Source organism: Drosophila obscura, unplaced genomic scaffold (genome assembly GCF_018151105.1).
Source record: "Drosophila obscura isolate BZ-5 IFL unplaced genomic scaffold, ASM1815110v1 contig_186, whole genome shotgun sequence".
In the NCBI taxonomy this organism is placed as follows: domain Eukaryota; kingdom Metazoa; phylum Arthropoda; class Insecta; order Diptera; family Drosophilidae; genus Drosophila; species Drosophila obscura.
The window spans coordinates 2,625,899-2,642,237 of record NW_024542774.1 but is presented as its reverse complement, the minus strand read 5'-3'; the positions used below and the strand labels follow the sequence as shown (position 1 = coordinate 2,642,237).

The 16,339-nt window shown below is 43.0% G+C and overlaps 1 protein-coding gene across 3 annotated transcripts in view; it reads right to left on the bottom strand.

Moving 5' to 3' along the window:
* Positions 1-16,339, bottom strand: part of LOC111077031 (broad-complex core protein isoforms 1/2/3/4/5) — a 47,434-nt gene that overhangs the window by 5,140 nt on the left and 25,955 nt on the right. The window lies entirely within an intron of this gene.

Here is a 16,339-nt window from a genome sequence, read left to right as displayed (position 1 = left end):
GCTGCTCCCGTCTGTTTGTCTGTCTGTTTGTCCATGGAACGCTGTGACAGTCATTACGGCGTCGCTTGTCTTGGCATGGTCACTAGTGTCCACAGTCCGCAGTGGTGTCCATCCAAAGCACAGCCCAGTTCCAACAACACTTTCGCCATTGCCAATGCCAACGCCAACGCCCACAACCCAAAACCAGCTCCCAGTCTCTGTCCCAATCCGCTGCAGTTGGCAGTCGCCGCAGCAATTGGACAGACAAATATTTACTTCACAAGTTTTTCTTTTAAGCAATGCGCAAGCGGACGAGGCAGCCTCCTTCCGTCCATCCGGATGGCCCCAACCTCCCCCCTCATCCATTTTATACATTTTTTTTCATGCTTCGCATTTTAAATTAAAAATACGGAAAAAACACTACGCCGCACGCACACTCCCACTCTCATTCCCATTCCTGCTCCTGCTACTCCGGAGCAGAGATGCTAAAGAAAAAATTCTTATTACCGCCTTTCAGGCAAGGCGGGGGGTGTAGATTGGGTTGGGTTGGGACTGGGCATGGAATGGGTTTTGTGGGGTTTCGGTTGGGATGGAATGGAGCCCGAGGTCTCCTTGCGAAACAGAAAAGAAATTAAGGCAAAAATTGAGTAGGTTGAAATTTGTGTACCCGTTCTTTGGGTTCGCTCAAGCCGCAAAGAAATATCCCGACCCCGACTCCCAACCCCCCCACACTCGTCCATGCCCCCTCCCTTGGGCCATAGTCCAGTTTGTGTGTTTTAAAAAAAAATCTTTTCTTCTTCGACAGAAAAAAAATGTTCCAAGAAAGTGGACGAGGGGAGGGGCAAGGGGCTGTGCAGGGAGGCTGAGCAGATGAAGAATCCTTCGAATAAATGAAAGAAAAATTTTCTTCAGCTCTGTAGATGCAAATGGCAGGCGCCCGGAAACGGAACTACAGCGCAGGCGGTGGCCGAAAGTGGAGGGGAGCTGAGGGGGCGGAATGTCGAGGAAAGGATGCATGATTGCTTTCATGGTGTGTGTGTGTGTGTGTGTGTGTGTGTGGGGTGTGGGTATGTATGTGGATGAAGGGTTCAGCCAGTGGTTTCTGTTGCTGCCACTTGCTCTGCTCATCAACGCCAAGGCTTTCCCCACTTCCTGCCAGCATTCGACTCCACCCCATCGTCTCCCTTTTTACCTTATTTATTTAAGTTCAGCAGAAATATATTAAAAATAATACAAAACAAAAAAGTACATAACAAATTTACGCAACTTTTTGCAGCCCTCGTACTGGACTGAACTGGACTGGACCGGCACTTTCTTCTGCCTGTCCGGCACTTTATTAAAGAAATAAAAAACAACAGCAAGGAATCGCGAGAAACGCGAGAGTAGACAGAGAAAGGGAGAGAGATGGAATTAACAAAGAGAGGTAAGAGCGAAAAAAAGAAAAGAGTTCGGCCCAGAAATTTAAATAAATTGTGGCAAGGAGTATCAGGAGCCTGGGAAGGTGCACGAACCCAAGGCGAACCCAATCCCTCTTACACTGACCCCCCTTCCAACCTCTTTGGGCTCCTTCTCCTTGGCACATTTTTTTTTGCCTCTTTGGTGAATTTTCTTGTTTTTAATTACGACGACAGAGAGGCCTGGACACAGGACTCTGAGCACAGAGCACAGAGAGAGCTCTCTAATGGCCAGGAGGGACATCCAGAACACCCGGACAGCGCACTAGAACGAGACTTCGCATGGACTCCGCTGGGTCTTATGTAAAGCAACACGATGAAGGAAGAACAAAAAAAGAAGGCTGCGTGAAAAAGGTCTTGAGGAAAATACGGAAAAATCGGCATTGGGCAGAAGCAGCAGCAGCAGATGCAGGAGCAAGGTATGTACTCGCACAGGGATATCCATATGTAGCCAGGGCAACGGGCAAGAGCTAACCAACAAAAAAAAAACACCAACAACATAAAAAAAGCTTGGCAAATAGAGGGGAAAGCAAAGAAAAATCAGTGCCAGCAGACCATTCCCATCCCCTTTGTGCGTGTCTGCCTGATAATATCCGCCCGTTCTCCACTGCAAAATTCCAATTAAAAACTCTTCTTGTGCTAAAGTCAAATCAAAGAGAGATGCTAGTGAAGCGGGTGTGGGGAGAGGGAGGGAGAGAGGAAGTGGAAGTGGTGGGCCTTAGTGCCCCATTGAAATTCTAACGCAATTAGTGCATGAAAATAAAGCGTCAATGCTGCGTTTGAGTGATATATGGCTTAAATGGCACACAATATCCGCTTCCAGCTCGATCGCACCGCTCCATCCAATCCTGGCTAAAATAGCGACAGGTCAGGGCCGGACCCAGTCGGTCATAATTGAAAAGCGAGACCGACCAGCTGACAGCAACCGGAGGGAGCAACACGACAACGAAGCAACTACAACAAAAATAAAAAATGGCATCAAATGGCTAGTAAAGAAGAATCGCAAGGGGTAGGCAAAATGCAAAAAAAAAAAAATTCATATCAAGGACCAACGCTGATCAAAGAGGGAAAAATCTGTCTAAGCCATAACTGCTAACCTGGCTGTGGAAAAACCATCCATGTGGACCTCAAATGGTCTGATAATGTGGGTGGATGGTAGGATGGCAGGAGATTGGATTGAAGTCTGCTGCAGGAAGTGCAAGTGGCATCTTCCGATGACCGTTACTCCTCTCACATACATACGAGCATAATCTGTATATATTGGTTTCAGTTATTCAATGGTAGGTATAACTAGATATTATATTCTATCGGTATATCTACAATCCTCCAGCACATTCCATACTTTAGAGCTATCAACCTCAATATCTCTATTTTTATCTCTCCTTTATCTATCCCTATACATCTTTGTAAATAATGTCCCCATCCACTTATATATATTTTTTGTCTGGCATACAAATATATCGCGGATGCATATTCACTTCGGCGAAAGCCAGATACAGTCCCAGCAAAAGCTCCCAAACAAAATCGATAATTACTAATGTAACTAAATACAATTAAAGCACAAAAAAAAGGAGACAAAAAAAACACAGAGAGAGAAATGAGAGAATCGCGGCTGGCTCGCGGCAGAGACAAATGGACGGAAGGAAGGGGACGGCACACAACAGCAACAATAACAACTGAAGCGGGGAGGGGGGAAAAAAAAAAGTAGGAAAAAAAAATCGGTGGAAAATGCGCTTACTTACAGCCCAGTTGGCAAATGGGCAACCCAGGATGCTGGCCCACATCCCACCCACAGTCGCCTTTCCCAGCCCCTGTCGAGGACTATCAAAGACAATGGCGGCACATTCAAGGGTTTAAAATTTCACCATTTGCATTTTTTTAACCACCCTGCTATCCTCTCCTCCGCACCACACCCCTCTGTACCCACTATGTACCCCAGTAATTTCATTTCATTTACCATTTTTTTTTTTCTTCCTATCTTTATCTTCCTATCATTATTATTTTTTGTCGCTCTTTTCTGTTGGTTTGTTTTTTAAGTTTTTTTTTTTTTTTTGGATGTATGCATTTTTCATTGAAGTTGGGAGGTTTTTTTTTGTGCGGGAGTCGAATTCGTAGCTTGATTAAATGCCCATTGAAGATGAATGAATTTTTGCCTCAACTCGAGGAAAATTACGTGGAGGCGGAGGGGCACATCAATAGCCGCCCAGTGGAATTGGAGTACGTTGCCCATTTATCTGTATCGGGATTTCGAACTCCCCTCCCGTCTAAGGGTTGATGTCGATGGCAACGAAATAATTGCATGCAAATGAGCCACTGCCGGGACGCATGAAAATCTCCATAATCCTCGTTTTTTCCCCACCAGCCAGTGATGAAGGAGGAATACTAGATGCAGAAGGTCGTCCGTGTGTAGACGTTTTGGCAGTTTAACACGTTTTCGGGAAGAGGGATTTTGATTTCCAGTCTTTCGATTTCAACAATCAAATCCTTAAATATTCTATACTTATTTTAGATATTCTACGACTTCCACAGCCCAAACATTTATTCCTCTCTTTTTTATTGAAGGTTCCTATAAGCCACTTCAACTTTGAATGGAGAAACTTGGTTAATATTTCCATCATTTTCAATCCATTTTTTTTTAACATTTCTGTGGAGTAAAAGCAGTATATGGAATCCCACACCTGAGGCTTATTTGCTTATGGATTCACTTGTGGGTCACAAATCAATCTCAAACCATCTACAGATATAATCGTATTTTTTGCACAGTAAGCACTCTACCGACAAGAAATGGCTAACTGAAAGTCAGGGCAACACTATTGTTAAATCTCTGTCCCATCTTCCCGTTTCATGGTGATTCGATTTTGGTTATTTACCTGCAACGAGACGAAAGAAAAGAGAAAATTAGCAAATTAGCAAAAATGTATAATTAATTTTAGTGAAAAATTAACCAACAGATTTATGTATACAGCGCTGGATTGTGTATAAAAATATAAATAACTATAAAAGTAATAATATTTAAAGAATCCCAAGGAAGGGGGAAACTTTTCGAAAGCGGAACCAAACCAGTTGCCGACTGTCTCTGGCACTGGCTTTGCCTCTGGGCTCTGGTGATCGGTGGTGTTGGTTGATCATCGATGAGAAAACAAAATGGAGTCATGCCAGCAGCCACCAATCAGCAACCACACAACGTTAACAACTTCAACTAATTGCCTAACCAAAAGATACATACATATACCCATAGATACATACTTTCAAATAAAATATACAAATTACGGATAATTGAGTGAAAAGTTCAAAAAATCAAATTCATTTGTTGGGACACTGTTGCTGTTCCTTTAATGGAAAAATCCACTCGAATTAGAACCTGGGCCCCACACAGAGTTGTATTTTTAGCGGAATCGAGAGGAATTCAAAGGGAAATCTATTTAACAAAATAAAATGAACAAAGACCAAGAGATGCGGGGAAAAATAAAAGCAAATTGGTCAGCAAGTAAATTACGAAATTGCTTCAAATACTTATTGAGAGACTCACACGCCAGTGAAAGACAGAGAGAGAGAGAAAGAAAGAGAGGTGAGGAACAGTGACAGACAGACAGACAACCAAAAGTGACCAAACGTTCGCCTCTTCCACCAAAACCAAAACCAAAGCAAGAGAAATAATCAAATATTCGCCAGCAGCAAAAGTTTATTGAACTTTTTTCAGCGTTTCTTTGCTGGCTTTTATTATTTCTTCATTATGTTGTTGTTGTTGTTGCTGCTTGGCTAAGGTGTCCGCCAATGTTATAAAACCAACAAACAACAAAGATAACAAACGCATATTAATGAGTTTCGCAGAGTTCGTGTGAATGCCGCGTGTCTTTTAGCAGTCAATTAACAGACGAAAGAAAGAGTATTGGAAATTGAGCGTAAAAAAAGATTTGTTATCTCTGGATATCATTTGTTGATTGCAACGGGATATACATGGGGGGAACCTGAACCTTAAAAGTAAATCTGCTATTGAGCAGCCTTTGATCAAAAATCTTTATTAATCCACTGAAAATATAGTTTTGCTTCTCTGTAAAGCGTCGTAAAGCTTTTCAATTATTTCTTGCCTGTTATTTGCAACGGTTAAGACAAAGCAGAAAGAGAGAACTAAAACCAAAACGACCTTCAGTCATAAAGAGAGATAGACAGTGAGAGAAGGAAGACAAGCAATGCACTTTTGGGCTGACTATATCCCTCACACCCACAAACACAAACACACACGCACACAGAAACACAAGCGGCAAGAAGCGTGAAAATAAATGAATGAACGGCACTCACCTCACTCTCACCCGCCGTCCCTATCTCCTTACCAACCCACAAAGTGTGTGCTTAACGTAACGCCAAACAAGAATGCGACTCTACGTAAAACGTAGAGCGCGACTTTTGATATTGAAATGGAGTGAATGAACGGAAGAAGGGAAGAAGGGGAGGGAAGGAGAACACGAGAACAAAAACAAGAAATTGATAGACTCGGAACGAGTAGAGCAAAGCAAAGCAAATGCTAAATGTCACGAGCAAAACAGAGAAGGAAAGTAACAAAAAATAATCATAAAAATACTTAACACACACACTTAGCCAGAAGAAGAGGGCAATAAAGGAAAACAAAAAACAAAACGAGAGGAAAAAAAAGTAAAAGTTGAATTTTTCCAAAGAAACTGCAGAGCAAAACAGAGAATTACGCGAAAAATAATAATAATAAAAATCCAAAAGAGAGACGCAGGAGAGAGACAGAGAGAGAGAGGGAGCACACAAAAGCAAATAACGTGTGGGAGGAAGGGAGGGAGCAAAAGCAGCGTGTGGGAGCAGACCAGGCAAAATATATGAAAAGAAGGGCAACCTGAAGGGAAAGGGGTTGTTGATGAGCGGGGGGAGACAGAACAAGATGAAAGCAGGAGCAGCTAAGGCGCTGCGGTGGGGTATATGGTAAGAAAGGTGCGACGCAGACAGGGAGACGCAGCAGCAAGCAGCATTTTTATAGCTTTGTCTACGCGACCAAAACGCAGACGGGGGAAAACAGAAAATGTAGAAAAACGTGGCACAATAAGACGACGTCTCCAAAATGAAGGGGGGGCTGGGTGAGTGGAAGTGCAGAATCAGACCGAAAGAGAGGAGAGCACAGGAGGAGGAAGCAATGCCAAAGGATGGAGAAGAAGTAGAAAGAGCTTTAACAAACAAACATGTGCGAAAAGAAGTTGCACAAGTGGCCGGTTTACCACACACACACACACAAAGAGAGTGGAGAGGCATGCTAAGCAGCTGTTAAACAGACACCAGCTGCTGCCCCAAGAGATAGAGAGAGAGAGGGAACAGAAATCAGACAAAGTAACGGGAAATCATCCGTTTATCACAGGAGAAAAATAAAGGACTTTGGGCATAAGTGGCTTACATTACTGTAAACTTGTTTTCCATTGCAACGACAGGAAGCTTGACCCTCAGGGCACAGAGCATCAGCAGCATATGCGCTGAGGCTGCAACAGCTGTCAATGGAATATTCGAGATTCGTATGCGAGTCCCAGCAAAAAAGCTTCCATGCTGATGGTTAAGTACTTTTAATGTAAGCTAAGCTCTACCGCATATACATACATATGTACATACATATGTAGCTTGTAATTATTCCAATAGAATTCAATCAGGCGACAAACAACATCCCACACCACACACACTCACCGCATAATAGCGGCGGATACACAGGCACAGGAAGTGTCGGTCATCTGGTCAGGTCAGAAAGACTGAAAGACTAAAAAGGGAGATACCTACAACATCTATGGAGAGGAAGCGGAGCAGAGCGACACACACACTCGCATTTATGGAACAGAAAAGAGAGCAGAAGAAGAAGCAACTTTTGCAGAATTGAAATTGAAAACTTATAAAATCGAATCGAATCGAATCAAACCGAAACTGAACTCGGAATGAAATTGAACTCCTCGAGGGGGCAAGGCAGCAGTAGCAGTAGCAGCAGCAGCAGTAGATGGCAGATAGGTTCCACCTTCTGGCTGACTCACACACACACACACACACACACACTAAGAGAGTGGCGAAAATACAAATACAAATCGTGAGGCTTAATATGCATGGCTGGATAAATTGCTGGTTGCCCTGGGTCTGTGAGGGTATGGGGGTCTCGGCTCTGGGCTCTGGATCTCAGTCTGAGTCGTCGCCAACATTGCTGATTGAAGGCACAAGGCTGGGGCAGGGACACGGACAGTGACGCGGGGTGGAGCCGGGCTGTCCGTTATTGAACAACATGCCATGGGGCGGCGGCCTGCCTACAGACGACGACGACGACGACGACGCTGGCAGTCGTCAGTCACTGCTGCTTGATTGGACTTGGACGGACCTCGAAACGTGCCGATTCCCAGCTCGGATGTAAATACATACATACAAATGTACATAAGTATGCATTTGTATACATACTTGCATATGTGTGTATGTATTTCTGTGTACTGTTGCCATGTATGCCTTGGCAAACCAATGTTTTGTTTGTGGCTTCTCTCGGGCAAAGGTTTCGCCAGCCCTTGCACTGCCCTGCCCTGCCCTGCCCTTCCCTTTCCTTCCTTACCACTCTCACACTCGTCGAACACTCGCACAGAAATACACGGTTAATTTGCCATTTTTATGGTTTCATGCCTTTGGCCTGGACTGGCACTGGCACTGGCACTGGCTCTGGGTTTGGGTCTGGGTCTGGCCTGGTGTTTTGTGCTGTCTGGGGGCCTGTACTGTACCACTGATTTCAATCGGAGAAACAGTCTAAACAAAACTGCTCAAAAGTCACTTCGAGTAAAAATTTCATAAAGCAAAAGCTCAATGCAGATTATGCATACATATTGGGTTTGTATGTACATATATTCATCGTCATACATGAGCACAGTAAAACCACTTTCAAGGGACATAGTATCCCTTGGGATATCGCTCTACGAAATGCAGCAAAGTGTGACCCTTGCAGTGGTGAATTTTCATTATTGAATATGAAATTAAATATTTAAAACTGAAACTGAATCAGGGGTACAGTGATTATTCAGGCAATTTCTTGAGTACCACCAGCCGTATCGTATTTGTTTACCAAATACTGCACCCTCAATCCTTGTCCGCCGAAGAAAGCTTTCACCGTAGCCCTGTCCAGTCCTTTGGGAAGTCTCAGTCCGATGACGCTTCTGCTGTTTATGCACAAATCCCAAAAAAACTTTGCCTCAAACGAATGGAAAAAATTCGAAATAAAACGAAAAAAAAACAAAATTTCAATTTCAAACCCAAGGCCCTGGCCGAAGAGCTCTTCTCCCTTCTTCACCTCTCACTCTCCCTAGGGCAGCAGCAGCACTAAGGGACGCCCCAATCTCTGTGTGGGTGTGTGTGTGTGTTTGCATGCAAAACTGGAGAGAAGTAAAAAAAACTCGGATGACGAAAGCCGCGGTAGAAAAAGAAGAGGCAGCACACACAAAAAAAAAAATCATCATCATTTATGCAGATTTCAAGGCACTGATATGAGGCGACAGTTTTTGGTGTGTGTGTGTGGGAGTGTGTGTGTATTTTTGGGATACATGCGATTTGTCTCCTATGTACATACATACATATGTATGATGCACAACACACATACAGTGCGTTTCAGAACTTTAGATGAAAGTTCTACACTGTCTTTTGGTTTCCCACTAAAAGACGAAATATATGTGGTATATGCTGGCATCTATGCTGACTCTTACAGCTGAAACAAAAGCCCAGCGCCACAGAAACAACAGTGATGAACCGCACTGCATATTCCCCAACTTTTAGATATGCATAAAATTTACAAAAAAAAATATAAATAAATAAATAACTGGACGCCGGCAGAGGAACGCTGCAAACTTCCTCCTGGCGAATCCCCTTTGGCTCCCCTGGCACTTTTGAATCTTTTTGCAATGCAAATTGTGTTTTGTTGTTGTTTTTTTTTTTATACCAAAATCTATACATATGTACATACAGACATTCATGTGTATGTAAATACATTCATACAAATTTAAAGCTCTCTTTTGGCGAAACTTTCTTTCTTTGGTTTTTTGTTGAAAGTAAAAAAAAAATGAATAAAAATAAAAGTGATTGGAACTTTTTCGGTCTGATTTTATTAGCGATAACAGACAGCCAATGAAATATGCATGTACATACATACATACATATGTACGGGTAGATATGCATACATATAAATCCTCATGAAAAATAACAAAGATTATGAGAGCCGATGGGCCGGCCATAACTTTTTTGGGGTTTGGTCTCTTCTGATAAGTTTTTCTGGAAAGTTGTTCCCAAATCGTTGTCGCAGAGCTGCTGCTGCTGCACTCTGAGACCCTGGAAAGAAAACGTACCAATACCAAAAACCAGGCCCTAAAGTGGCAAGGCGAACCCCTATAATCGAAATCGATTTGCCAATGGCCAAACAGCCAGCGAAGAGCAACGAAAATAACAATCAAATGTAGAAATACTATATAGAAGGGGAAGAGACACCTATCAACCTCCTCCCCATACCCCTGCACGCCCTAGAAATGGCAACGAAGACGATTTGCCAAATTTGCTAAACTTACAAACTGATGGCCATGTCGTGATGGTGTCTGTCTTTCTGTTTCTGTTTCTGTAGAAGTGAGTGTGTGTTTGTCTCTCTCTCTCTCTTTTTCGCTCTGCAAGTGGGTTGTGTTTTTTTTTTTGCATGGCTTGGTAAGTAAATTATGTTAATTGTATTCTCTGACTGTCACCGAATCAAATGTCCGGGCAGGCAGACAGGCAGGCCCATTTCCATTCCCATTCCCATACTCAATCCAAACAGCCAAACACATTCGTGAATAAAAGTAGCAAACGCGAAAATATCCATTGAGAACTGGGCAATTCGAAATAGAAATGTACTTAAATTTCCTTCGAAACCTTCTCTATCTCCCTTTTACACAGTAGCTTAGCACTAAGCTAACATGTGCTCAAAGAGAGCGCAAACAACATGCCCTCTCTTTCTCCCTCTCTCTCTTTACTGCTAAGCTCTATCCTAGTGAGAATCCATTAAGTATGTGCAACAAATCGCCCCCTATAGAACCGATTACAGGGTATAAAGTGAAATTAAAGCAATGGAACACACACACCCACAACATTTAAAGGCATGTACATATCACATGAATTCCTATATTGTACATGCATACATATGTACTGTGCACCCCGAATATATGTATACATATGTACAAATAAATATTTATCTGTATCGGATTGATCATATATGAACGCGAACCGAAATAAATCCAACTGAAATTTAAATTCACTTTGTGTGCGCGACATCTGAAAGATACGTCGAGGTAGTGGATTGGATGGGGCCGACCCATCCGCTGGGGACCATTTGGCAACGCAAATTATTTTCAGGGCCCCAGAGTTTCAGATACACATGTAGCGTCTCGCAAGGGATTGAAACACACACCACACTCACTCACTCGATCGATCGATTGAATTGGTGGAGCATCCGTTTTCAAACTATAATACATATATCTGGAGTTTTTGTTTTTTTTTTTTTGTTAATTTTTCAACTGAAAATTTTCCAATAAACAGAGCCGTGCAAGATCTTTCAATGGGGCTCTAACAAGCCGAGCGGAAGCGTTTTCTGTGAGAAGCAGCGAAAGATTAAAGACACGAAAAAGCGTAAAAATAATAATAGTAAAATAAAAACGTGCGAACTAAACTTACAAACAACACGGCCAGAGACCGAGACCAGACCCAGCGATAGGGCAGGCAGATAGAGAGAGAGAGAGAGAGAGACCAGTAAGAGCCGGCTCCATTCGGAACCCGTCTCGGGAGGAACTTAATTTTTGGCTCTGACTGACGGCTGGGTCGGGACGGTGGGACAGGAAACCGGTTTCCGATTGCCGGCAACTGCTGCTGCTGCTGCCGGAGGGCAGAGGGGGGCACAAGAGAGCGGCACGCATGACTTCAGCAAACCACAAAAATACACAAATACAAAAAACATACACACACACACTTCGTGGAGCGAGCGAAGTCTTTCCCAGCTGTTTGTTGACCTCAAAGCCGGAGTAGTACCAGCCAGCCAGAGCCAAAGCCGGGGCCAGGCCAGGCAAGTCATGGTTATGGCCAGGCCAGGCCAAGCCATAAAAGAAGACCAAGCCAAGCCAAGAAGCCAAGTTAATAATAGATGGCTGCTGGCCAGCAGGCAAGAAAGCAGCCAGAACGATACTCGTTCCACGAGAGAGCGGGGTGAGCAAGTGAATGCGGCTGGCTTTGGCTTACACACGGTGCGCCAGAGGGGGTGGGGGGGTGGGGTGGGGAAGGTGTAGGAGGCCCAACCGGCTAAAAGTGTTTTTTATTTATAGCAGTTGTTGCTGTTTAATTCCTTGAGTCGCAATTGAGTAATCAAGCATAACGAAGAAGTGAATGAACCCCACACATAAGAGAGCCGTGAGATCAGGGCAGGGAAAGGGAGCCAGCCATGGAAAAGCCAAAGGACTTGGCAGATAATTTAATAGAAGCATAAGTAGTCCGGTAACTAGCATAAATCAACGATAAATATAATAAAAACAAGGAGCAGCAGCTCCAGTTTAAAGAGAGAGTTCCGCACTTTAAGAGAGCTCGCGAGCGTAAAGAAGAATGTGTCTGGCAAAAGGAAAGCGCAAATGGCAATAAGAAAGTGACGACAAAGAAGTGCGCCCCACAACAACAACAACAAAATACCTACAAAGCAACAAACACGAAAAGCAACAGCAGCAGCAACAAAATATAAGACAAATCTTCAAGGACGTATCCCAAGGTAAACAGACACACATATGAATGAAAGAAGCAGCGGAGTGGAGAGGAGAGGGGAGCAGTGGAGGATAGGGAGAGAGAGAGAGAAAGATGGGGGAAAAAGGCAACACAAAATAAGTAAAAGTAAGACGGGGCAAAAGAAAACGCGACCTGTTTGATGGTAACACACACACACACATACACACACACTTAGGGACACATACGGACAAAAAGGAGATGTGGAAAAGCAAGTGTAGGAAAAACTCGTTTCCAAGGCACATGCATAGATGGTGGGACAGACGGGGGGTGGTGTGGGACATCAGGAATAACTCGAGTAACAAAATGTAGGTAAGTTTTATTGCTCCCACTTCTTCGTCTCTTCTTCTCTGCGGGGTGACAGGAGGGCAAGGGGAGGAGGGCATGGCGGAACAACATAAAATTTAATCAAAAGGCAACCGTTTGAAAATGTGCCAAAGCATGAGGCAGAAGGAGTACCAGGCAGAAGGAGAAGCAGCAGCAGCAGCAACAACAAGAAGATGGCAAAACGGAGGATGAAGCAAAAGCAAAAGCAGACGTAGACAACGACAACGACAACGACGACGTGCGCGTAATGTGGAGTAAAAGCCAGTTTGATAACGGCTCTCTCTCTCTCTCTCACCTACTCTCCTGCTTCAGCCATGTTCATGTGTGTGTGTGTGTGTGTGTGTATTGTCTAGCCTAGATTTTCAGACATAAATTATGCAAGAAATGGAACACGCTGAAGACGGTGCTCAGACAACCAACACCAGTTCTTGCAAGGAGAAGGAAGATAGAGGCGAGAGAGAGAGAGCGCCAAAAGGAGAACAAAGTCAAAGACAAGGTCAAGGTCTCTCTCTCTCTATTCTGCCTTCGCCCCTTTAAGCCCTTACTTACGGTTTGCCCGAAAATAAGTAATAATAAGAATAATAACGAAAGGAAGACAAATAAGAAAACGTGTTCCACCAAACACCGAACAGGTTCTCCGTCCCGTCCCTTTCTTGCTTATTCCTCGTTCCAATCTAATGTTCCACGGCTGCCCAAAAGGGAGCGTTCTACCTGCTGTCTGCCGACTGTGTCTGTGCCTTTGTCTGTGCTACCTGTTGCAGCCAGACAGCCAGCCACAAGCCGTGGCCCAAAAACTGAAAGTCACTTTCCAGGCGGATCACAATCGGAAGGTAACAAAAAGACTATCGACTGAACAACAGAACCAACATACCAGTGACCATGTTCTACCCATCTATCACCTGTTGGCCTAGGCAGCTTGTAAAGTCAACGGACTGGACTCTCCTCCTATAGTTTAGAGTACACCTAATCAACTAGGGATTGCATCTCTAGACTTGTACATGTACCAATAAGTCCTTGATGGGCTAATCAAACATTCATTGAAAACTGAAATGCTCTGAAAAGCGTTAACCAGCCAGTATCCAGTAATCCAAGGTTCCGGTTAGAAAACTATCATCTCAGAGAGGAAGTCATTAGAGAACTAATGAAATTATGACCAGAAGATCTCTTATAAATATTAGACCTATTATTCTTATAGGTACTATAATTATTTATTCCACACTCATGTGCAAAATCATCGACGGCTGGATAATTTCTATGATTTCAAAGAATAAAAGAACCCTCCCGCCGAACCACAATTCTTAATTGTCATGGGAGCGAAACGCACAAAAACCTTTTTCTTTCCAATGGAAGTTTTACTCGTTCGCTCTTAGTAGATTTTTTTTTTTTTGGTAATTAATTCTACGCACTTGCGCAACAATGTCGCCGCTTGGCTATAATTTCCAGCCGAAACCACGCACTGTATTTTCAAGGTCTAATGGGTTTGTTGGCACCGCCACTGCCAATGGCAATGGCAGTGGCAGCCATTGGTTATAATGAGCCTGGGCCAAAGAAAAATTATAATCATCATTGAAATAAATGATTAAATTGCCGGTGCGGTGCGTACAGTGCGTTTCACAAGTTTACGACTGTCAAATGTATATAACTATCAAAAATGTGTATGAGATTCGGTCCATACTGGGAACTGTCTCAAAAAAGAAAGATGCAGGCAATAAGTGAATATGTATTTATTTATTTATTTATACCCCGTGAGAATATTATTTTATTTAAGTATAGTAGTATTCCTGTAATTTATTCAGGCACTGTGTGGGCATAATGTTTCTTGGTTCATTATTATAATTGTAGCTGCTGTAGCCGCTGATGCTTATACCTACAGCTGAAACAAAAACAAACTTAAGACGATCTTTGGCACCTGCGTAAACGCGCTCTCTCTCTCTCTCTCTCTTTCTATTTGCCAGGTTCAAGGCCTTTCGTAAAATATTTTTTGGTATTTGGCAAGTTTTTTCGTATTTATTGATTTGTTGCTTTTTAGGTTTTTGCAAGCTTTAGTGATTAATTATTGTTAATTACAATGTCGTCCGGGAAATCATTTCGTAAGGTTTACTCCAAAGACTTATACAATACCATGCCCCCCCTTCCGACACCGAGCATCGCTACACACACACATCAAACCAATCCGATCCATAACGAAATCGACCAAAATCACAAATTGTAAAACGATTACATAAGCCTTATACTAAATATGAATGGATCGCGTCTGTGCTTCGTTTTGGGATTTTTAATTTCTTTGTTGCTTTTTTTTGTCTTCAGTGGGATGAGCTCACTTTCGGGTATCGGGGCAAGACGGCAACCATATGAATATTGAAATATAATATAGGGGCATATACATACATACATATTTATGTACATACATACAGAGTATACATCCCAAAGCTCCAAGTTGTGTCATCATTAGGTGGTTTTTCTCGGTTTAAAAAGGTTCTTTGAACTTGATTGCTAAACGGTTGAAAGAACCAAAAGAAAAACCATTTCGAAATGATGGGAAACTGTGTGTTGAAGCAAAATATATGAAAATCGAATAAATACAATAGAAAACAAATTTTGGGGAAAAATAATCGTATCTTTAAGAAACGGTTTTGTTGGGAAATGAAATATGTGAAAGATTTCACTATATTACCCCAAAAAAATAAACCTTCCTCTTGATTGTTGTGCTTACTGGTCTATAACAAAGTTAATGGCCAAGCCAATCTGTGCTTAAAATTGATTGAAAAATCCATTCCAGCTTAGCCAGTAGCGCTTTTGTCCGATGCAATTGCAAGTGAAAGAAATATCTGAAACAGAAGTAGGCAGCAGTAGTGGCAGTGGCAGCTGCAGCAGACGTTTGAGACCCCAATGAGAAATAGAATGTGAACACATAACAAGTGCGTGCGGCCATACATATGTATGTACATCTGTATATACATATGATACAGTCCATGGATATGGCCACATCTGCACTCGATTTCTTAATTGAATTTGGTCTAAAGCCCCGTACATGTCTGTCTCTCTCTCTCCCTCTTTGTTTGTTTGGGAGGTAGAAGATGCTGAAGCGGAGGCTGCAACTGATGAACGACGGCGGCACGAGAGTGTCGAGAGGAGACTTTGCACTAATAAGTTTATTATAAAACAATAATTACAAACAGACACAAGCAGAAGCAGCAGCAGAGGAGTAGGAAATAACGAGAAAGTCGTTGCACGCTGATTAGCTTTTGAGGCTACCCAGGCATCGACTTAAGCTTCTGCCACAGCTTTAGCTGCGACTCCAACTTGAAGCTTTAGCTCCAGCTCTTGCTGGGGGATGCTGATTAGACTTCCCCATCAGCAGCAAAGCGAAACCGAAATCAAACCAATCACGTACACAAAAAGTGTTAATTGCAAATGTACAAACAGGCCAAGAGGTGGAAGCTGTGGGGCATTTTGTGGGGGTATATGCACTGCCAGAGGTGCCAATACGTTGAGCATGTGGCACCTGTTACGCTGCGACTGCTAAATATTAATCGCGGATGGGTTTGGCGCATGCGTGACTTTACATATACAGAAAAGTATATAGCCTGTGAAGATAATCCTATGAATCACTACTACATACATACATGTATCAATCGCCTTGGTTTACGTGCAAAAGTAGCATTCTCTTCTTCTTTTTTTTTTGCAGACTGGGAGCGTCTTGTCATCTGCCTATAAACCGATGATCGGCAATTGGATTATGGCAGGGACAGGGACAGGGGCTGGGGCTGGGACAGGGTGCACAAAAAGAGAGA